The 23516-nt window shown below is 43.6% G+C and overlaps 2 long non-coding RNA genes across 2 annotated transcripts in view; one reads left to right on the top strand and one right to left on the bottom strand.

Moving 5' to 3' along the window:
• Window positions 1-621: 621 nt before the first annotated feature.
• Window positions 622-7229, top strand: LOC148007822 (uncharacterized). The gene is made up of 3 exons (XR_015647508.1): window positions 622-706; window positions 3834-3990; window positions 6990-7229. It is a non-coding gene; the product is annotated as an uncharacterized LOC148007822 (long non-coding RNA).
• A 4449-nt stretch (window positions 7230-11678) lies between these two features.
• Window positions 11679-23516, bottom strand: part of LOC147996980 (uncharacterized) — a 45379-nt gene continuing 33541 nt past the window's right edge. The window contains exon 3 of the long non-coding RNA XR_015655354.1: window positions 11679-13385. This is a non-coding gene — a long non-coding RNA (uncharacterized LOC147996980). The remainder of the gene's footprint in view (window positions 13386-23516) is intronic.

Below are 23516 nucleotides of genomic sequence, written 5' to 3'. Positions count from 1 at the left end.
CATGCGTAGGGCAAAAGGGCCTTGGGCACACAGATAAGATGGGAGGAACAAGGAAAGTTAAAGGCACATTACCTCTTTGTTGGAATGAGGTCCTTAGCTGCTCTTCCTGAGATGGCAGGAATGGTGTAGGTTTACAACCCAGAGATCTTTCGCTGCCTTGATGAGACAGGTTCTGCCCATATTTTTCAGGATTTCTGTTATCACTTATCCCAGACCCTTTCCTCTACAGCATGAGCTTTCCTTTTAAGCCATAAAACCCATCCTTATGAGTGGTGTCACTTGAGCTTCACAAGAGCCTAAGATCTTCCCGGAGATCTTAGGGCAAGGACAACCCTGACTCCCACAGGTGTTATGTTTACCCAAGTCATTCTCCCTAGTTTCTTATCTTGAACATTGCTTCTATGTAGGGAAGTGGAAGACATCCTGGTTCCTGGTTGAGCTGAGGTTCGAAACCCTGGTGACCCTAAAAGGGATGGTGGGCATTTCCCTAAGCTCCCAGGAAACCAGGCTGATCACTGACCTGCAGAGCTCCATAGATTTATGACCATCCGTCACGTAACGGCAACGCCCCAAGTCCCTTCACAGGTAGAGGACTTGACCACAGTTCACGTAGGCTCAAGACAGATCTCCATTATAATGAAGTATCTAAAGGTCTGAGAGCTTAGCCAATGATGCTTTCCTTCCCAGACACTCCTCCCTGCAAAAGGTATTTAATCTCAGGCGCACTCTGAGAAAGGGGATATGGTTTTGCTCATTCACATTTCTGACAGTAAATGCTTTGAAACTATGGGTTGCTTCTTTTCATGGGATCCGCCTTCGGGAGCCGTAAAGAAGCCCTTTGCCTACAGCGCCGCCACCTAATCTCCTGCAGAGGGCTTCCCTGCTTCTCCAGTGGCAGCTGCCACCAAGTCTGCAGCCTACAGTCCAGTCAAAGACTCTCCAAGTGGGATCAGTCGGAGTGAGCCCCCTCATTTCCCACTCAGGCCAGACTATATCCAGCCTCTCGGGCTCCCACCCTGTTCTCAGCTCTTTTGCCTTCTGCGGCACCCCAGCGGTGCCTGGATGCCCAAGAGCTTGAGAACTGATGGCCCTGGCCTCCTTGCAGGCCCAGGGACCCCGGAGCTAGCTCCAGCTGATTCTGAGCTCAGACTGTGCTTCCCCACCCCAGGAGTTGTGTCCGGAGCCTTCTCACAACCTGACACCCACCAGGCGGCGGTGTGGAGTAAGTGTGGTCAAACTTCCTGCCTGTCCTGCCTCTACAAGCACCTGAGCCCTATAGTGGAAGGGACACGGGACCCCACCATTAATCCTACATTTCTAAGTCAATATCTTATGGATAAAGCTGTATTTATTTTGTAAAGAGCTTCAGTGTAAACATGTCTTGTTATCTGAATACTTTTTCCCAAAAATTGTAATACGCTTAAGTATGGCTAACGTAAAATGGTCCAGGCCAGACACTAGACATCCTGGTCCAGCAACGGTTACAACGAAATCAAGCTGAGCCCAGTTTCATTCTTACCTCGACCTGATGGGTTTCCCTACCTGCCGTAGAGCCTGCAGGGGAATCACCACAGTACATGTGCTTGCGGGTACCCATGCCTATATGTGTGAATGAGGAGGTCGGAGGTAAACATCAGATGTCTTCCCCTGTCGCTTTCCACCGTTTTTGTGAGGAAGGTCTCTCACTGACCCTGGCGCTCATCAATTCATCCAAGTTGACTAGACTTTAAACTCTAGGGATCCTCCTGGCTCCTCCTCCCCAGAGCTGGGACTGCAGGTAAGTGCACCACATCTGGATTTGTTTTGTGGATTCTGCGGAACCGTCTCCTTAGCCCCGGAAATCTGCGTTTCACATAAGGAAAAAGCATCCATTGAGATTAACATTAACTTCTTAATCATGGATAACCCCAAATTATGACCATACATCACACAAAAGGGACATGTACTTCAGACCACCCCCTCCTGGCTTTGTTTTGTAGCCTAGCAATGTTTCAAACCAACTATGCGGTGTCAAAGAGCCTACAGGAAACAGGCTAAAGACAGCATCGTTTTTAAAGGCAAAACAATTCTACAACCTGGACCAGAAATAATAAATGGCAGATGATCCCTTTGGATTGACACAGGCCGATTTGTATCAAATTTCAGGTTGCTAAATAACAAAAGCCATTTAGGACCAGGCATCTACAGAATATCATCTCCGTGGTTGTTAACTTCAACTGTCAACTTGCCACAATCTAGCGCCATCTAGGAAGAGAGTCTCAATGAGGAACTGACCAGATTAGGTTGGTTCATAGATGTGTCTGTGGAGAACTGTCTTGGTTCCTCATACTTCCTAATGTTTGACCCTTTAATACAGTTCTTCATATTGTGGTGACCCCCAACCATAAAATTATTTTTGTTGGTACTTCATAACTATCATCCTGCTACTGCTGTGAATTGCAATGTAAATATCTGGTGTGCAGGATATCTTATATGTGACCCTGTGAAAGGGTTATTCGACACTCCCCCACCCCCAACAGGGTCAGGACCCACAGATTGAGAACCACTGCATTAATGGGCACTTTTGTTTCTGAGTTTATGTAAGAGTAGAAAAAGCAAATTGACCACCAGCAGGCATGGGTTCTCTCTCTCTCTCTCTCTCTCTCTCTCTCTCTCTCTCTCTCTCTCTCTCTCTCTCCTCTCTCCCCTCTCCCCTCTCTCCTCTCTCCTCTCTCCTCTCTCCTCTCTCCTCTCTTAGGTGTGGATGTAAATAACTGCTTCAACTTCTCCCTGACTTGACTTCCCTACAGTGAGTCTGCAACCCGGAATTATGAACCAAATAACCTCTTCTGCTCTCTCTTAGTTGCTTTTGTTAGGCTGCTCTATCCCAGCAACAGGAAATGAAACCAAGACAACCTCTAACCCTACATTATGCACATCATCTAAGCCAAAAGGCGAGTCACACGCCAAGTCTCCATCTCATTTGAACTGTGTCTTGACAACCATTTGCAACCTCAGCTCTTATTGCAATCTGCCATGATGTAGATCCAATGGATATAATCTGTCTGTGGGTCAAGGAACTGGAAAATTAATATGTATGTATCTGAATAGACAACATCTGTTAACAAGCTTGTCTAAACAATTTGGTATGATTGCCTACAATGTACAGAAACAGAGACCATTTATCATCTGGAGTGCTGCTTGAACGTGCAAGCTTGTTTTTAATGTATTGCAGGAATATATATATATATATGTATATATATTCTATAAAACATTTGAAATGCTTTTGTTTTCTTTTCAGTTTTTTTGCTTGCTTTTTGCAAAACCTAAGACCCAGAAATGATAGAAAGACACTGTATCTCAGTTGTATTTCAGGCACATTGTGTGTGTGTGTGTGTGTGTGTGTGTGTGTGTGTGTGTGTGTGTGTGTGTGTGTTGAATGTACATATACATGTCTCCCTGTATACACATAAGACCAGAAGTCAATATCAAGTGCTTCCCTGAATCATTCTCCACATTCTTTTCTGATTTACTATATAGCCCTGGCTAGCCTTGAACTTGCAGCAATTCAACTGTGGCCTCCTGAGTAGCTGGGACTAGTGGCCTATGCCACCAAGCTCACCAGAATGTTTTTACACAATGGCTTGTTTATTTGGGTTTTGATTTTGGTTTTTCTTGTTGTTGTTGTTGTTGTTGTTTCTTAAGTAGCAGAGCAGGGTAGTGAATAAACTGGATCCAGTCTGATCTGCTTAGCAAGATTTTTATCTTGAGAAAAATAAATGTAAAAGGATTAGGACTCACTTCAGGAACTTTCTTTGAATTCTATTTCTTCATAGCATCATCTTTCTTCCTAGATCGTGCTGTGTGTCGATGGCGCTGATCTGCCTCTTAAGCTGCCTTGTGTGATATGATTAAGTTCCAAGCCCTGATACCAAGTTCCCACTAGTAAGCTCTAGCCCTTCAATTGCGATATTCCACCTTGAGAAGCTCCCCGAACAGCAACAACACAGAGTGAGTATCCTAGTGAGTACAGTGATAAGCTGCACACTCAGGAGGATCCGGGTCCAAAGCACACTGACCATTTTCTGGCTCAGACTTCTGTAAAAATAGAAAACCTCTCTGATCTTCAGACAGAAAGTCAAGATAAAATGACCTCCAATGTACTCAGTCGTGTCTATTGCAACAGAAGGCTGGTGGTAGACCTGAAATAGCTAAGGCCTGGAAGCAACATGAATGGCCATCAACAGAGAAGTTGGTGCAAAAAAATAATATATACATTCAACACAGCAATTTTCAGCCTTGAAAGGGAAGGAAATTATGACATTGAAGAAGCTTAAGGATATTATGTTAAGTGAAATAGGCCGGTTGAAGAAACATAAAGTATGAGTTCACTCACATGAGACATCTTGAATAGGAAGATTCACAGAAGTGGGATGGGACACTTATAATTCAAGTTTGCAAGATGAGAAAGTTCCCCCAAAAATCTCTTGCATAACCACTTGAATATACCTAACACTGCTGGACCGTAACCTAAGAGGCTGTTGGATTTTGTGTGATGTGGTTGGAACTATTAGAAAAATTATATGAGGTTGTGCTTATAAAGACCTGAGCACAGGCTCTACCCTCTACATCTATTAGCTACCCAGAGTCTGACTCCCACCAGGTCTATAGGGAACATTTTTTTTGGACCTGGCCCTATACTGAATTTCCAGGACAATACACTTGAGAAAGATACACCATCCTCTCCTCTCCGATGGGAAACTATGTTGTCAAAGATGGTTAATAATAAATAAATAATAATAAGTAGTAAATCTGGCACAGGCAAGGAGAAGGGACAGTGGGCTGGGGATGCAGGAGGGCGAAGTCAGGGGGAGCAGACAGAATCCTCAAGGATGTTAATATATCAGGACCTCTTGGCCTGGAGCCTGGCCTGGAGCCAGAGCACAGATAGGCTGGGCATTGCTACCACCACAAAGTGTGATCCACCACAAAGGGCACGAGGACAAGAACTTTATCTATCATTGGAATTACCCATTGCCTGGACCCAGAGAGAGACTTATTAATGTCACTTCAGCCCTTGGCGTTTATAACTCCCAAGATTAAGTGAGAGTTAGAAGTCAGTTGTCAGAGGTGCCAGGGAGGGAAGGCATGAACATTGTGGAGGGCGCCATCCATACTCCAGACTCCATCCATGTGCTGAATATTAGTGTGTGCTGACCTTCAAATGTGTCCTCTAAGTCTAACTGGAAAACGAGCCAGGTGCAATCTCAGTTCAACTGCCCAAGGGCTATGACCCTAAACCTAACTGACCCAAAGGCTCTTCTTCCTCCATCCTGATCTTCTCCATCCTGACCCTCCCCATCCTGATCCTCCCCATCCTGATCCTCCCCATCCTGATCCTCCCCATCCTGATCCTCCCCATCCTGATCCTCCCCATCCTGATCCTCCCCATCCTGATCCTCACCTATCCTGATCCTCCCCATCCTGATCCTCACCTATCCTGGCATTGTTTAACTACTGAAATTAATGATCTTGGTTTTCCTTGGCTAAATTGGGGCCCATTAGTACACCTTTAAAGCACATTTCAGAGAAACAAACTACTTCTTAACAAAAACCAGGGGTTTTAAAAACAAAAACCCAGATTTACAAGTCTTACTTGAACACAGACTCATCCAAGGAATTGAGAATAGCATATAACAAAGTGCAGTACAGCACACAGCTAATTAAAAAGCCTTAAATGGCAGCTTGTGCCTCAGGGGGCCTCAGCAGACACAATTCATGACATTCCAGGGGGTCTAGAAAGAAGTACTTTGTCATGATGTATAATTTATGTGAGCAAAAATGTGTCTCTTCTCTTCCCAAACCAGTCAAGAGACAGCACAGAGCCATCCTTTGACACTCTGTGTCCCTACACAGAGAGTATCATTCCTATAATGGTCTAATGTGTGTTTTGACCCAGAACCTACTTTTAGATATCACCCCAAGGTTGAATGAGCCCCACCACAAGACCTCCTACCAAGAATGAGCTGGTATACATCATGAGGGAGCATGGGAGCAGAGTATTATGTATGCAGTTATTTAACTAACTGTGTTTTAACTAGCTCACGTTAGCATGAATGAGACTCTGTGGTTTGCCCACCTGAGAAGCAGCCTTGTTGAGAAGCATGGAAACAAGCCATGTCTACCCTGTGACATTTGGCTCAAGGCGTCCCAGCTATTGCTGTGCTCACAGGTCATAGTTTTCTCCCTACTCCTACATTGTGTTGAAGTTGTCAGGGAATCACCTCGGCTGTATGTCCCTCGCATCCTCAGGCATATGAATCATTTTCTCTTCCACCATCCACATTAGCTCAAGTCACTTCAATGACCCAGGATCAACCCAAGCAGCCTGTTCATCTTGTCACCCCTACAAAAGCTATCCTTCAAGCTCAGCTCTCACCCTACAATTTTCTCTGTTTATGGTATTCTCCACCCCTCAGATTAAAACTCCCTAGAAAGGGGGAGTGTGTTTATCAGCTGGTCATCTTCCAACAAATACAGGCTGGAGCTCTTGAGCCAGGTCACAGAAGAGACCAACAGTCCACACAGCCAGCACGTCAAGCCAGTATGAAGCTGCACATCTCAACTGTTTTTATCAGCTGCAAATAGTTTTGCATGGGAATGGCACTGACTTTTCTCAGTACTTCCTCCTGTGAGAGAGTTTAGGGCTGATGCAACTGTCTAGCTGCCATGTGGGATATGCTTCCAGCCCCTTGCAACTCTCCCAAATGAGTGGTGGGAACAAAGATGGGAGTCAGCCGTAGGCATCCATTTACAGATGGTAGACGGCAGGCTGAGCTTGAAGGGTGGAGTCTGGCCATGAACTTGAGATCGGCACCTTCCTGACCCTGTCCTAACAAGCTTGTGTCTTTTCCTTCCTACCCTTGCTGTGACCTTCATACCCCTCTTGTGTTAATGACGATGACTGTGGAGACAATGCTCATCACACGGGTCATTTCTTCCTTCTCTAGGCTAAGACGCAGGGGCTCCAACGAAGGGGAGAAACATCACTCACTGCGGAGGAGCATTCTGATTCAAGTCTTCAGATTCTGCCTGTGGTCCTTTCCCCTCACATCACCTAAGCTGGACTAGGTCGGCTGGGAGAAACATCCAGATTCTAGAGTGCAATCAAAATGGAAGATTGGACCACCTGCAGTCTCAAGTTTTACCACTTAATTTTCAGGGATTTATGGGGGAAAGGAGGAGGCAAAGAAAATGTACCAAAGAAAGATTTTAACATATAAAATTTTGTGCTTTTTTTTTGGAAATGAGGTCTCATGTATCCCAGATTGGCTTCAAATTCACTTTGTAGCAGAGGGTGACTTTGAACATTTGATCTTCCTACCTCTACCTCCTAAGTGCTGGGGTTATAGCCCCGCAACATCATATCCAGCTTTATGTGGTACTGTGGATTGGATCCAGGCCTTCATGCATACTAGACAAGTGTTCTATCATTCAAACCTCATCCCCAAACTGTTTCTTTCTTAAGCATCCCCTGTACCTACCCCGAAGTCGTCCTTGTTGGGGTGTTTTGTATGTGTTACTTGAATGTCATTCTAAGCAGAAATTAAATGGAGGCAAAACTGAAAATTTTCACTGTGAATTTCACCATTCCTCTCTACAGTGTACAATGGTGCTCTTAAACACAAACAGAAGACGATCCGACTAGGCTGTAGCATCTCCAAAACTGTTCAGTTGCACCTCATGCTTCACACGAACCTGTAGGTTTGCTCTTCCCCATCTCAGCACTCCTTACTGCTGGAATTGCCCTATCTTGACCTCTTCCTCTGTCATTTTCAGAGTATGTGGTGGGCTAACCTGGGAAAGTAACGTAAGTAGAGAAGGATATGACAGTATTCTGCTCTTACTGGTCTCTCTACAGAGACTACTGACACTCCTTAGAATCCTCCTAAGTTCTGCCTGTGGGGATTTCTCCCAGGAAAATAGTCACAAATTCATGAAATCTACTGGTCCAGATATTTTCTTCAAAGAAAAGAGAATGCTGTACATTTCCAATGTAGGTAAAAAATGAAACAGTTACATATAATCGGATGTTTAAATGACATTTTTAACTTGATTATTTCAATAATATAATAATCAGGGGAAAGAATGATAGTTAAACATCATGATAAGGAATGAAATGCTATCATTATGTATCCAGCCTACAACCAAATTTGCTTTGCATTGGTTTTAAAACTATTGTTAAAATTTTAATGTGTGTGTGTGTGTGTGTGTGTGTGTGTGTGTGTGTGTGTGTGTGTACATGTGTGCCACAGAAGCCAATAAGATTCCCTGAAGCTAGAATTGCAGACAATTGTGAACCAGTAGCTGAATATGGGGCTGGGAACAGAACTGCGGTCCTCTGAAAGAACAGCAAGTGCTCTTAACCACTGAGCTCACTCCAGTGCCAAATTTGCTTAAAATCTTATACATTGGGAGGAAAAAAAGAATAGAAGGAAATGCTTCAAAATGATGGTAGTGGTGGTTCTGGGTTTAAGTTGGTATAAATGTTTCTCATCTCATATAAATTTGATCATGAAAATCAGGTTAACACGTGATCCTGCCCACTGCCTCAGCTCATACAATCAATGGTTGTAACTATTAGCCAAGCAACTGCCCCCTTAGAGAACCAGGCGCTATGACATAGAAGTATAAACTCTCATTGTAGTTTTCTTTTTAAAATTCTTGTAGTATTCCACGTACTTACATATGGCCATATTCAGGGAGGAAATCAATCCAGTTCAGCATTTCACTGCTAAAACCACAGCACAATCTGTCTCAATTTGCTTCCGTGACTGGAACTCTGCTCGGTAGCTCCTGAACATACGACCAGAGTCAGCCTGCCCCACACCATCTGCTGTGAACTCCCCCACAGCTGGAAGTCGGAGAAAAAGAAAATCTCCATGACTTGCCAGCGGTGTGTATTATTATAATACCAGTCAGGCAGGGCTCAGCAAACAGGAGCTTGTGCCACGGGCGACGCTGTGAGCTCTTGGAGGGAAGAGCATGAGCGGGTAAACACGCTCTGAGTGTGACTTACCAGCAACTTGTAGCTGGGTGTGTTGTGCCTTGGTCATGACTGATCTTCTCGAGGCCCATATACTAATGGCTTGTGTCTTAGGGTTTCATTGCTATGAAGAGACTCCATGACCAAGGCAACTCTTATAAAGGACATTACATTGAGGCTGGCTTACACTTCAGAGGTTTAGTTCTTTATCATCGTGGTGGGAAGTGTGGTAGCACACAGGCAGACATGATGCTAGACAAGAGGCTGAGAGCGCTACCTCTGAATCGACAGGCATCAGGAAGATAAAGACACATTGGACCTGGCTTGAGCATCTGAAACCTCAAAGCCCACCCCCAATGACATACTCCCTCCAAAAAGGCCACACCTACTCCAACAAGGCCACACCTCCTAATAATGCCACTCCCTATGAGCCTTTGGGGTCCATTTTCATTCAAACTACTACAATCTGTTTCCCAGGAGGTACTGTTAGTATAGAACCTTTAGAAGGGAGAGCATATTGGGAGGTGTTTGGGTCCCCGGGAGTGTGCCTTCAAGGTAATTGTGGAAGCTGGACTGAAACACAGAGCCAAAACACTAACGTTTCCTCTTTGTGCAATGATACATCAAATATTTTGTTACAGTAACAGGAAGTTGACTCACATAGTTTACGTCATAGAAGTACCTACCATACCAGGGCTGGAAAGTGGTTAAGAGCACTTGTTGCAGAGGACCTGCGTTCAGTTCCCAGAACTCACATGGTAGATCATAACTATCTGTTATATCGGTTAAGAGCACCGACTGCTCTTCCGGAGGTCCCAAGTTCAACTCCCAGCAACCACACGGTGGCTCACAACCATCTGTAATGGGGTCCAATGCCCTCTTCTGCTGTGTCTAAGGACAGCTGCAGTGTGCTCGAATTAAATAAATAGGTAAATAAATAAATCTTTAGAAAATAAAAAGAACTGTCAAACAAATCTCAATTTTTTGAAAGAAGTTTCGGATTTTTATAAGAGAAAATTTTCCTTTAATCATGCTTAATTTTATTATATTGACCTTCATTTTTGTTTCTCTTTCTAAACGGTGAGCTTTACCATGTGCTTGTGGTGCTGTTAAACATGCACTTCTCTGCACATCCATGGGGAATCTGGAACTTGTTATTGGGTGACTTCCTTAATGGCTCTCCACATATCGAAGCAGAGTCTCCCACTTGAATCAAGAGCTCATTGGTTTGGTTAGTCTGCCCAGAGCACAAGGCTCCGTAGAACCCTGTCTCCATCTCTCAAACACTGAGATTTCCAGTGAGCTGCTATTCCTTCCTGGCATTCCCCTGGGTATGGGGTGGGAAATATCTAGACTCTAGTCCTCATGCTTGCATGGAAAGTGCTTTGCCCACTGAGCCATCTCCTCAGCCCTGTGTTATGTTTTGAATTTAAAGACAACTTTTGTTGTGGAAACCACACTCAGACAGAAGGTGAAACAAAAAGAAGTCTTAGAAGGACAACTGGGACCGGAAGAGTTATTAAGGAGCTGCCCAAAGACCCCTTGATTTTGTTCAGTTTTGTCTAGAAGGCCCAGGAAATTGGGTTTGGTTTTGTAAGTCACAAACACTGGGGTTATCCTGCCAACAGTGCTGTGTACAGTATTTTAGAACACTTCTATTTGCCCAATACACCGCAAACTTAGCTGGAGCTGAGGTGTAGACTCAGAAGCACAAATAATACAAGATTGGCTTCAGAGATTCACATCTAAGACCAATCCCTTGCTCTTTCAAAGTCAGTCACCCAAAGTGTGCTGCTGAGGGACATAGTCTCTCATCAAAGATCAAGGGAACTGACTACAGAAAGGCACAGGACTGTGAAGAATTAAACATGATCCTGCTGTCAGTCCTGCAGCTTTCCAGGGGCTGGGCTCATTCGCTGCCAGCCACAAAGTGTGGCAAAGCATTACAAAACGTATTTCTTACATCCTAAGATGCATTTGCTGTTCCAAACAGCCGGAGTTAATAATACATCCTAAAGTCACTCAAGATATACGACAGCTATCCTACTGTGTACTCAGCCAGTTTGCTTAACCTCCCTTAAGATAACAGTGTAACAGCCAACCTTACTTACCTCCTATTTTCCATGCAATCACCTTCTACAACCTAAGTCAATGAATGGCCGCAATTTTATAAACCTTTCCTGACCCCGGCCTAAGAGTAGTGCCTGTGCGTTTGTGTGTGTGCCACAATAACCATTGCCTGAAAACAGAAATAGAGGTTGAAAGCAACCTCATAAAGTGGATTTCCATAAACATGGAAGAAAATGTATGAAAAACACTGAAAATTTATAAAAATAAGAAAAGAGTTTGGTTGATAAGCAATGGTGTTTGTAATGCCGTTTGTCATTTGAGTCTGTTGGAGTTGGTGACTCTGTCCCTTGTAAAATGGTTAAGGATTTCTGTGAAGTGTCCCTTACTCCTTTCCCATGTGATGATTTCTGTACTGTTCAGTAAAAGAAAAGGCAGAGTCCTCTGTGAGGGATTTACCAACAGAAACTTAAGGACAGCATTCAGACAAGCACAGATTCAGAGTCAGACAACAGACAGACAGACAGGGATGACAGAAGACATAGAAAGCAAAATAGAGAATTAAAGGCGGGTCTCACTCTTGGTCAAATGGCAAGAAGCGCTTTATTGATTTCTACCCCTGATGTGACAACAGTGCATTATTGGTGACTCGGTTTATAAATCTCAAATTCGTTAAATTCAGCATCACAGATTCTCAAAGTCACAGTCTCCGTGGGTGGGAAGAAGCCTGATGCGGCAAGCTCACTGCGAAGCAGTCTGTGGTCTCCATGGCGTGACCAGGGAGTCTTTGTGGGCCCCATGAAGAACCCACTAAGCATTTGCTCCCGTTTGGCTGCCTCTTCAGAACGGTGTGCACAAGAGAAAGCCGCTCTTCACTCCACCCTGCTGAGGATTTGGGTTATGAAATAAACGGAGATAGGTAACTAAGGGGAAAATCATTTTTAATTACCAATGAGCACATGAGAGGCCAGGAAAAAAATATGAGATTCAAGGAAGCTTCCAGAAAATTGAAACATGAACAGCATCTGGAGTGGGGAGAGGAGCAGGACTCTGCAACTTCTCAGGAGGCCTGGGGACAGATTCTGGAAGGCGACTGTGCCTTATTCACCTACATTTGACTGACTAGGACTCCAAGCTTCTTGTGCAGATAAAAATCTCTCAGGCACTGAAAGCACCAGGGTTCTCTATCTTCCTGCTTCCTCATTAATTAAAAATTTCCTCGCTCCAGGGTAACTTTCAGAAATTCTGCCAACTCTATAATTTCTCCAACTGACCCGCTTAATGGAAGTGACAAAACGAAGTGTTTTAGAGGGGCCATGTTTTCTGGTCTGCTACAGTTATATCTGAGGGTTTTATGTTCTGATCTCCGGGGATCCCGAGTGCCCTGCCTTCTCCTTTATTTCATTTATAGCTCTCCTCCACTGTCTCCTTCCTCTCACCTACTGCATTATTTAAAAGCTGAACTCATCCAGTATATCGTTTGTGTTCATTCTTTGATTTCTTATAACATGCATTTTGATCACATCCATACTCTATCACAACTCTACCTCCTGTCATAGCCCAGTCATAGCTCTCCCCAACATTACCTATCCTTTCCATAACCCACTGAGTCCAGCCAGTGATGTCCTTGTGTGCGCCAGCATGACTACATCACCATTATCATTGTTTGATAGTAACTTCTTAATATCATTAAATATCAGTTACTCAAGCTTTTCTTCTTTGTGTTCTTTCTCCAGCAAGGCCACACCTCCTAATCCTTTCCAAACAAACACTAGGAACAAAGATTTAGATGTGAGCCTGTGTGGCTATTCTTTTTTTTTTTTTTAAATTAACTTGAGTATTTCTTATATACATTTCGAGTGTTATTCCCTTTCCCGGTTTCCGGGCAAACATCCCCCTCCCCCCTCCCCTTCCTTATGGGTGTTCCCCTCCCCATCCTCCCCCCCTTGCCGCCCTCCCCCCAACAGTCTAGTTCACTGGGGGTTCAGTCTTAGCAGGACCCAGGGCTTCCCCTTCCACTGGTGCTCTTACTAGAATATTCATTGCTACCTATGAGGTCAGAGTCCAGGGTCAGTCCATGTATAGTCTTTAGGTAGTGGCTTAGTCCCTGGAAGCTCTGGTTGCTTGGCATTGTTGTACATATGGGGTCTCGAGCCCCTTCAAGCTCTTCCAGTTCTTTCTCTGATTCCTTCAACGGGGGTCCTGTTCTCAGTTCAGTGGTTTGCTGCTGGCATTTGCCTCCGTATTTGCTGTATTCTGGCTGTGTCTCTCAGGAGCGATCTACATCCGGCTCCTGTTGAATAGAGAGGCAAAGATTAAAACAGAGGCTATTCTTATTCAAACCACAACATTCCACTTCCTGGCCCCCATAAGTTCGTAGCAATGTCAGAATGCAAAATGCATAGTCCCCACCCACAGTTTTTCCTTCAATCTCAACACTGTTTAAAAGTCCAAAGCCCATTGCGTGTGGTGGCACATGCCTTTAATTCCAGCACTCAGGAGGCAGAGGCAGGTTTGTGAGTCTGAGATCAACCTGATCTGAATAGTTACATAATAGAAAGAAAAAAAGTCAGACTCCCAACATACAACAGCACAGAACGTACAATACCATGCTAAAATGGAGGAAAGGGAAGATTGAGAAAGCACTGGACCAAAGCAAGACAGAAAACCAATGGGGCAAACCCCAAACCCTCCTACTCTGTGTCTGATGTTAAAGGACTTATTAGTAATAGGCTGTCTCCTCAGAAAAATAAGCCAATTCAAGCCAAATTGAAAGTAAAAAAGATAAATTTATTTGGGAACAGCTCTCAGGTGGATTCACCAGTTCCCAAGGAACTGAGCAGGGTGATGGGGAGAGAATGCATAGGGTGGGGGAGGGAGGAGAGAAAGAGGGGAAAGGGAGTCAGGAAGAGAGGAGGAGGGGAGGGAGAGCTTTTTGGATTGCAAATCTCTCTCCCTGCTGGTTCTACTGTTGTGTCCCCTGAGATATAGGGGAAGGGGTTTTTAAAGGAAAAAAAAACGCAAGTGGGGGTTTCATATGATTGGGTAAGAGGTTTATGGGGAAGTTGACTTTGAGACTTTAGTCTAGGGAAGTAGTTGAACATTGTAAGTGAAGCTTAATGGCCATCCAAGGAGAAACTGGGAAGACAAACGGTAGAGCTGAGGGGGACTGAACTGTGGAGGCCCAGCTCAAGAGGTTTTCGTGGTGAATCATTAGCAACCAGCTAGAGATCATTCTTAGGATATTTTGGCAAAGAATGTGGCTGCTTTCTGTCCATGGTCAAAGAACTCACCTGAGGCTAAATTTAAAAGTAATGACTAATTTCTGTGGTGGAGACTTCAAAACAACCTAATATTGACTCTGGTGCATGGTTGGTACCGATCGTGTTTATGTGTTTGTGTGTTTGTTTATGTGTTTATGTGACTCTACAATGAAAAATAGCAAGGGGGACAAAGGGAAACACAAAACGAACAATTTGAAGAGAAAAAGAACACCACACCCAAGATTTATGCTGAAAAAGATAAGGAGATTAAGGCCAGGCTTGGGTAACAGGAAAGGCATCCTCGCAAGACCCTATCCAGCTAAGCATCCAACTTGTGAAAGGAAAACACCTAAGAAATTTTCTGTTCCTAAGATAACAATAACAAATGAAAACTCAAGCAATGTGATGCAAAGGGCTTCACCCTAAGCAGGCAGGCTTCACCCCAAAATAGGCAGCCAGACTTGGCAGTGTTAACCTCATGGTAATGGCTACGGGCTCATGGAGCATACACAAATAAAGGGGTTATGGAGTATTTCTCCACAGTTATGGAGAGCAGCTAAGGTCAAGCAACCTGTGCCAGGGAAGTCCTGGTATGAGGGCCTGGGAGGTCATTGCATGAAGCTGTAAAGTGAATCCTGGATTACATTAGAGACACCAATGTGTTAGAGGTGCCTGAACCATAGGATATTTGCTGCAGTTGGGAGTGAAAATAGCTGGAGAGAAGTACGCTGTAGGCGCCAACGCTGGAAGGACAGAGACTCTAAGCAAGCCCTTCTGCATCAGACATGGGCCTACAGGATTTTCCCTGCTGGGTCTGGTATTTCCTCACTGTGCCCTGATTTATCTCTTTTGAAAGAGGATGTATATTCCATGCCATTGTATGCTGGGTGTATGTTATTTGGTTTTTGAGTTTATAAGGGATGCAGTCAAGAGGATTGCCTTGAATCTCAAAAAGACTTGGGACTTAGAAATTTTAAACAATGCTGAGACTGTGAAAGACTATGGGGACTTTTGAAATTGGGATTAAATGCATTTTTCATGATGATCTGGCCACAAGCTCATGGAAGTCTGGGAATTGAATATGGCAGTTTGAAAAAGAATCGACCCCATAGGCTCATATATCTGACCATTTGGTCTCCATTTGGTGTGTGTTTGGAAAGGGCTCTGAGGTGTGGCCTTGGGGGGTCAAAAGTGTTACCCCATTCCCAGAGAGCTCTCTCTGCCTTCTCCTTGTAGTTCAAGATGTGAGCGCTCAGCTGTTCCTGCACTCTACCATCACTGACTCTTAACCACCTAAACTTGTGAGTCAGGGCGAACCCTTCCTTCTGTAAGTCACCCCTATCATAGATCCTATTACAGCAATAGAAAGGCACTAACGGTAGCCTTTCAAGTTCAACTTATATTTTTTTACTACTTTAAATCTAGTGAAAGTTCAGTCACATTCTGAGTGATAACTATTCTTTTCATCTTGAGAATAGTCATTGGTTCTTCAGTACTCATTTGTGTGGCCCTAAGTGGCTCTGCCCTCCAGCCCTGATAAGGGGTTTTTATTGGATATTAGGCCCCATTTTATTCCGAAAGGCCTTTTTCTCTTTGAATATGAGCTGGATCCTTTCTCTAGCCATGACATCGAACATCCCAGAATAGCATGCTATTGTTCACTCTGACAGTATAGACGGAGAAATTTGAAATAATTCAAAGAGACTTGATATTGGGAGAAGGGAGCTAAACTCTTAAGTTCTATGTATGGGCTTGAAAATTAAACTGAAATAAGACAGCAAAGAAATATGCATACAGGTTTTATTTTGTTTTTATATGTATATGGAAACCTTCAAGATCTTGAGGATCTTGATTAGGAAAGCAAACAAGAGTTGGACAGGGAGTGAAAACAGAGGAATCTTTATACGATGCTGAAGAAACTATTTGGGAAGAAGACGATCACAAGAGAGGATGGTGTGTTTTTCATAATTAACCACGGAACCATATCGCTAGTTCCAAATACCAATTATTTTTTTAACTGAAGCTAGATGAGAAGTAGAAGCTTCAGGGTAGACTCTCAGAATTTCCTTTTCTGCCTAAAGCCAGTTCAGAAAGTTTCCCATGAGAACAAAGCTCACTCTATGCCAGGAAGAGAATTTTTTTTTACCTCTGAGGACTGGGGCTTGATGTCATAATGAACCTGTATGAACAAACTTGTCCATACCAGCAGCTAAGATCTGACCTGAGGTGAACCGAGGGTCTACTGAAGACCTGGATTAAAAGTTAGTGAAGCATGCCATCCACAGCTGTTGGGTAGGCTGGCCGGACAGTCATGGACAGACTGTCACTGATCTCTGGAGTGAGAGGCCATCTGCCCTCACTTCCCTGAGCAGCCTGCTTCAGTCCTTTCACTGTTGCTTGGTCAAGAGACAGATTTGAATGACCTCCTGTCTCCTGACTGTTCGACTTTCAGCAAAAGCTCTTAAAAGTCTACGACACCATGTTGACCCCTATGTATATTGACCGTGAGCCCTTTCTTGATGTTACTACCAGTATAACTGGGTTCAATCCCCAGCACCTACAGGGTAGCTCACAGCCATCTGTAACTCTAGGTCTAGGAGTCTGATGAGGTTTCATATTTTGATATTTTCCTATGGCCCCTTGGCCTCAGCAGGCATTAGGTCTTCTGATGGTACATAAGCTCACATGCAGGCAAAACACTTATACACATAAACTGTTTATTTTGAATGCGATCATCTTTTGAACCCATACCCCGGTGCCTAGAATGCTAAGGTGAGAGGATCATGAGTTCAAAGTCCACCCTAGACTACCTACTTGAAATCCTGTCTCAAAATGATTTTTAGAAAAAATATGGATGGAATCTCCTCATTTACCCTGACCAGCAGCACAGCAGGTCAGCTGACTCCCTAGATTTGAGATCTGACTCGGTTATCTCTCCAACAAGTCACATTGCTCTCCAAAAACATCACTGACTACCTAACAGAGAATTATTTTCCAACAAGAGTAGCATAAGAAAATATCGAGAAGTGAGTCCCGTCTCTGTGGGTGTTTGTAAATTGAAGATAATTGTCTCTGCTCTCTCTGAATCAGGACCTGCCCCGCAGGGCCAATGGTAACATCATTTCTAAGGCCCAATTGCGATCCTTGCCTAAAAATCTCATAAAGATTTCATTTCACATGGGCTCCAGGCTTACTCAAAATTTGAAAAGTTACTTTCCTACAGGAAAAAAAAACAGCAACAAACAACGGAAAACAACCTTCCTCTTGAAGCACACCTTGAGGAAGAAACTCTAAGACCTTCATAGTTTATAGCCCCAAGTATTAGAAAGATCATGTGCCCCAATCCAAGATTCTAAAGAACCTTTGCCTCCATGAAAGTCATCTATGTCAAAAAAATCAAGGGATCCGTGGCCTCACACAGCTTCTTAGATGGCACGGTTTGACTTTCTGATGCAGAGGGATCGGCAGCAATCAAAAAGGCAAGCTCAGTAGACATCAGCCAAGAAAAACTGCTTTGAAAGCAATCTGTCAGAGCAGGGAAGTAAAGGCACCTCCCATCTTCAGAGCCGAACTATGAAATCCCTACCTGAAGGATGGGAGCAGATATCTGGATGGAGAGACAGAGACAGAGACAGAGACAGACAGAGAGACAGAGTGAGACAGAGAGAGAGACAGGGAGAGTTTCAGCAGATGAAATATGGAAGTCTGGGTTCCATTAACTGCCATAGAATAAACATCTTTGGCAGTCAGAGACGTGCCCAGATCAGAATAGGAAGATGCCTCTATGCTAGCTAGTTCCTAGCTAGAGGCAAGTGGGTAGTTTCTGATTGGCAAAGCTTAACTTTTATTATACTGCTTAATATACTGAATTGGGTTGGGTTTGCTTAAGAACCCTGGTGAGAGAAACGACCTCACCTTTCTTTGCCTCTTTCTTATTTGCCTTAAGAGCGAGCTGATGAAATGAACTAGTCCACCTTCTAGAACTTTTCTAATGTTAGCACTAAACAACTTGCATCTCAAAAAAATTTTAGTCATGAAAAGACAGAAGGCCAGGCTTGGTAACACATGTTCTTGTCCAGATCTCAGGAGGCAGAGGCAAGCAGATCTCTATGGGTTTGAGGCCAGCTTTGGTCTACATGGAGTTCTAGACCAGCCAGGACTATGCAATGAAATGCTACTTTAAAAAAAGGAAAAGAAGGTTGGGGATTTAGCTCAGTGGTAGAGCGTTTGCCTAGCAAGAGCAAGGCCCTGGGTTCGGTCCCCAGCTCCGGAAAAAAAAAAAAGAAAGAAAAAAAGAAAAAGAAAACAAAGAAATAAGAAAATAGGTACAGTTGTTCCCCCTGCAGAGCACATCCCAGAACATGAACAAACACTGGCTTCCATGGCCCACTACTCATTCTCTTTATATCTTGTCTGCCCCAATCTCTCATATCCTGTGACCATACCTGTGAGTCATTCCCCAACACCTGCCATGGTGCAGGTCACTGCCCAGAATAATGAAGCCTTCTTGAACTGTATCCTAATCCCACAAATGTCTATATGTTTTATAGTCTTTAACTATTGAAAAATCACTATCAGCAAAAGCAGTGAAGTGGCATGACAGTACGGTGGAAAAGGACAGACATATTTGCTGTAACTGGTCTGGAACAGAAAACTTAGACAGCCACAGTCCAAACCCAGTGCTTTGCAAAGCCAGAGGGCTATGATGATTCCTGATAGCGCTGGTTGTGACATTCAAGAGCAAGACCAGAAGGCAAATGATCATTAAGCATGCATCAAAAGCCAGAGGTACCAAAGCTCAATTAAAGACCAGCCATTTCTAAGAATGACTCTGAAGTCCTCCTTGAAGATGGAGCCTACGGGGAGTGGCGACTTAATGGTCACTAAAGTTTGTTGCTGTCACACTTAGCACCCTCACTGAGCTCTCATGGATTTCTATTGGCTATCCACCCATCTAGAACTCCCAGCCCAGAGGTTCCTGAGTAGCAGGGATGCCTAGAGCCTGGATGAGCATAAAGCTGGAACTCAGTGACCATATGTGGATGTCACAGAAGTTTTCCCCAGATCGCAGATGGTCAACCTCTGGGCAGGAAAGATAATAAAGAAGAAAACATGGAGGGCTCAACCAGATCGTTCTGAGCACTTCAATTCCCTGCTCCATAAAACGGGAAGTGTAGGGGCTCAGTGAGAGAAGGGACACTATCCAGAGAGCTCTGCCTGGCACCAAGTAAATACCGCAAAGCACTGCTGCTCCGGCAGCTTCAGTAGTAAGAAGGTGACCTGCGTGTGTAAAATAAGAACAACCTGAAGCTTATTTAGTAAATGTGAAGTGATGGGAATATGTTCTAGAAGAGTGTGTGAGGAGCTGAGGGTGCAGCCACGGTCTGATCTCCAGCACTTCATAAACCCAGCCTGCGGTGCAGACAGACCTACAACCACAATGCTTGAGAGTTGGAAGCAAGAGGGTCAACGTTCAAGGTTGTCGTCTACTATACAGCAAGTTCAAGGGCAGCCTGAGACACATTAGACCCTGTCTCAAAAGACAACAGCCAAAACATTGTGTATGAAGTGATCCCATGTACGTAAGAAAAAAAACTGTGAATACACCGAAGGTCTATGTTTGAATCTTGTGTAGTAGAAACACAGTATGAATTAGCCATATCTCATTTGTGGATATTTTCAATGCAACAAAAACTCAAAAAAAAAAATGGATACCTCCCTCTCAAAAGAGTTCTCTTAACCATGGCTGCCCTGCTCAAACTTCAACCATACCTGAGCCTAGCCATCTAACTGCTGTCTCCAGAGTAACTATAGCACCTACCTGGGTAACCTAAGGCTCCTCTTCCTCTGTGCTGTTAATGTGCAGGCTGGATATTCTTCTTTGGGGGACTGCCCTGTGCATAGTAAGCCTCTGTAAACATTTCTAAATGTACCCTAGGGGACAAAGTCATCCTAATTAAAAAGTGATGTTCTATTCATGTGAAAATAAGCCAGTGAGGGTCACCTTTGTTGAGGGACCACCAACTCTATGACTCTTGTGCTCTGCCAAGACCAGCATAGTCCTGGGGCAGAAATAAAGATATCAAGGGGGCTGAGAGACCACAGCAGCACTCACTATCCTTCAGGAGAGCAAGAAAGAACAACTTAGGATGGCTCTCTGCTCCCTCTCAGTAAACACTTCATGTTTCCAAAGACTGTTGGAAAGATCCACAAACGACCCTTCCCCACCAATGCTTCTGCTTCTCCTCCAGCTCACAAGAAAATGTCATCTCTTTCCTGAGGGCCTAAAGCAATGAGGATGACAGCTTACATTCACAGTGTGTGCTCTCTGGGAAGAAGGTGTTATGTACTGAACTACACAGGGAACCTTGGAGAAGCCATCAACATCAAGAATACTGAAGTTCAACCAGAGAGGAGTAACCGGAGAGCACACCTCTAAAATCTGAAGAGAGTATGCGCACTCTCCCCTTCCCCAGCCATGCCCCTCACTAGGGCAACTCAAGCTAAGGTGGGAACTCTGGGAAGGATGCTTTAAGGACTTTCTCATGCCTGAGAGTTGGTCCCTAAAGAGGAGGAACACTAAGCCCTGGTCAAAACCCTGGTCAGCTTCACTTATCTGAGTGCAACTTTGGACAAGTTATTAGCCTCCCAGACCTTGGTGTCTTCTTCTATAAAATGGGTATCCTCCTCTGCCTAGTCTAAGAAGTCATTGGGGCAATAGTTGTATTGGCCTTCATAAGTTACATGGAAACTATATGTACTTCTGTGACCTGGGATTCATCCAGCAGCCATCGGCTACCAAATCCAGGGATGAAACTACGAGAGAACTCAGGGAAGGAGATCTGAGGAGATAGAGTGTCTCTGCTCAATAGCATGTGCTGTGAAATTCAAATTAGGATTTCAGGGACTTATGGACTATAGCATTTGTGTCTATTTCAGAGACTGCTTCCCGTGTGTGTCCTTTGGGGACAGCACAGTTGCCATTCATGGCAGGTGGAAGAGAACAGGAACTTTACAGGTGACAAAACTGGACTGTCAAGAGAAACATTGGCTGTGAGCGACAGAGTCAGGACTCAAACACAGGTCTGCCTAATCCCAGAGCTTTCGTCTCAGCAGAGCCTTGCAGTCATTTTGATGCCGAGCACATCTGTCTCACACTTGGATCCAGAGTCAAATCACACACTAGCAAGATCCTCGCAAACCCCATCTTCCAAGTGGCTCATAGCCAGTGAGGGCTGGGTTCCTCCATCTCGTGTTGTGGCTTGCTCCTCTTCTAAACTCTATTTAAGAGGTAAGGGTGGAGATCCTAGGAAACATCATTAATGCCTTCATGGAACGTTCTCAATCAGATGAAACAAATTAACAGCTGTGGTGCTTTGAATGAAGGTGGCCCCCACAGGCTCATACGTTTGAATGCGTGGTTACCAATTGGTGGAACTGTTTGGGAAGGATTAAGAGGAATGTTCTTGGGGTTGGGGGTTTAGCTCAGTGGTAGAGCGCTTGTCTAGCAAACGCAAGGCCCTGGGTTCGGTCCCCAGCTCCGAAAAATAGAAAAAAAAAAGAAAAAAAGAAAAAAAAAAGAGGAATGTTCTTGAAGGAGGTTATGGCGCTGGGAACAGGCTCCAAGGTTTCAAAGTCCATTGAGAGTTAGCTCTGTCTCTTTACCTGTGCTTATAAGTCAGATGTGAGCTCTCAGCTACTGCTCCAGTGTCACGTCTACCAGCCTGCGCCAGGCTTCCCCTCGTCCCAGAAGCCATGAGCCCCCAACTCTTTCTTCTATTAGTTGCCTTAGTTGTAGTGTCTTATTATAGCAAAAGAAAGGTAACTAAAACAACTCTTTTCCCTATTTGAAGTTACATATTCCAAGGAAAACCAAGTGTAAAGTTTTTTAAAATGAACCTGGTGACTATGAAGCTGGAAATCACCATAATGGCCTCCAGAAGAGACCAAAACCTGATAAACAAAATTATTGGAGGAGAAACTGGTGGCTTCCCCTTACCACTACAATATGAGAGAGAGAGCTGGTCAACCTTTTTACATCAGCTTTTCCCATGCTTCCAAATTAAGCAGAGTACAAGAGGAGGAAAATTGGGTTTTTCTTTCTTTCTTTACTAAATTTTGAAGAGGTATAACCTTGAACTAAAAGACAGCCTTTTATTTTCATTAGCATACGTTAATTAAATACCATGGGTTTCATTATGACATTTTTATACATGTATATAATATATCTTTATCTAGTTACCCCTCAATTCTTTCTTTCTTTCTTTGAGATAGGATTTTGCTAGGGAGCTCAGGCTGATTTTGAACTTGCTAAAAGTGCAGGTATGTATGCCCCAACATACAAGGCTGGAAATATACTTCTGACATACAATTAGTGACTTGAACTTATTACAGAAATTTTAGAATGATTTTATATTTTAAGATGGTTTGACATCCAGAAATCAATCAATGCAATTCATCACAGCAATGAGTTAAAGAAAAGGACGTGGTATCTGTTTTGATGGATAGCATAGAAACATCATATAAAGTATTTAAACTTAAATTGAACAAAGCACATAACATATACCATAACAAACCCTTCATTTAAAAAGTATAGTCTAAAGCTCCCAGCACGAAAGGCACTGCTGTCCCTACTCTCCAGCTTTGGGGTTCTAGATTGTTTACTTATAGATTTTTGTTCTCAAATTAAACTTCAACTTAAAAAAAACTATTAGAACAAAAATCACTCAGTAGCACAACTAGATAAAATCTAAATATACACAAAGCAAAATTTAAATAGCCAGAAGTAGAAAACATGATGAGATAGTAGGGCCATCTCAAAATATGTAATACACACACTCACAAACACACAGATATACAAAAACACAAATACATACTTATATGCACACACAAGCACACACTCATATGCAAACACATATACATATACACACACAAGCACACATTCATACACAAACACACACATACATATACATATATGAATACATAACCACATATTACAAACATACAGAGAAATACATACACACGAATAAATACATGCTCATACACAAACATCCACATATACATTGAGACATACACACACACACACACACACACACACACACACACACACACACACACATAAAAGTTTCTCTAGTGCTATCCCATAGCCTGAGGGTTTTATT

The sequence above is a fragment of the Rattus norvegicus genome, chromosome 1 (assembly GCF_021556685.1).
Source record: "Rattus norvegicus strain SHRSP/BbbUtx chromosome 1, alternate assembly SHRSP_T2T, whole genome shotgun sequence".
Taxonomy (NCBI): domain Eukaryota; kingdom Metazoa; phylum Chordata; class Mammalia; order Rodentia; family Muridae; genus Rattus; species Rattus norvegicus.
Note: the sequence above shows the minus strand (reverse complement) of the source record. Positions and strands in the feature narration are given on the sequence as shown.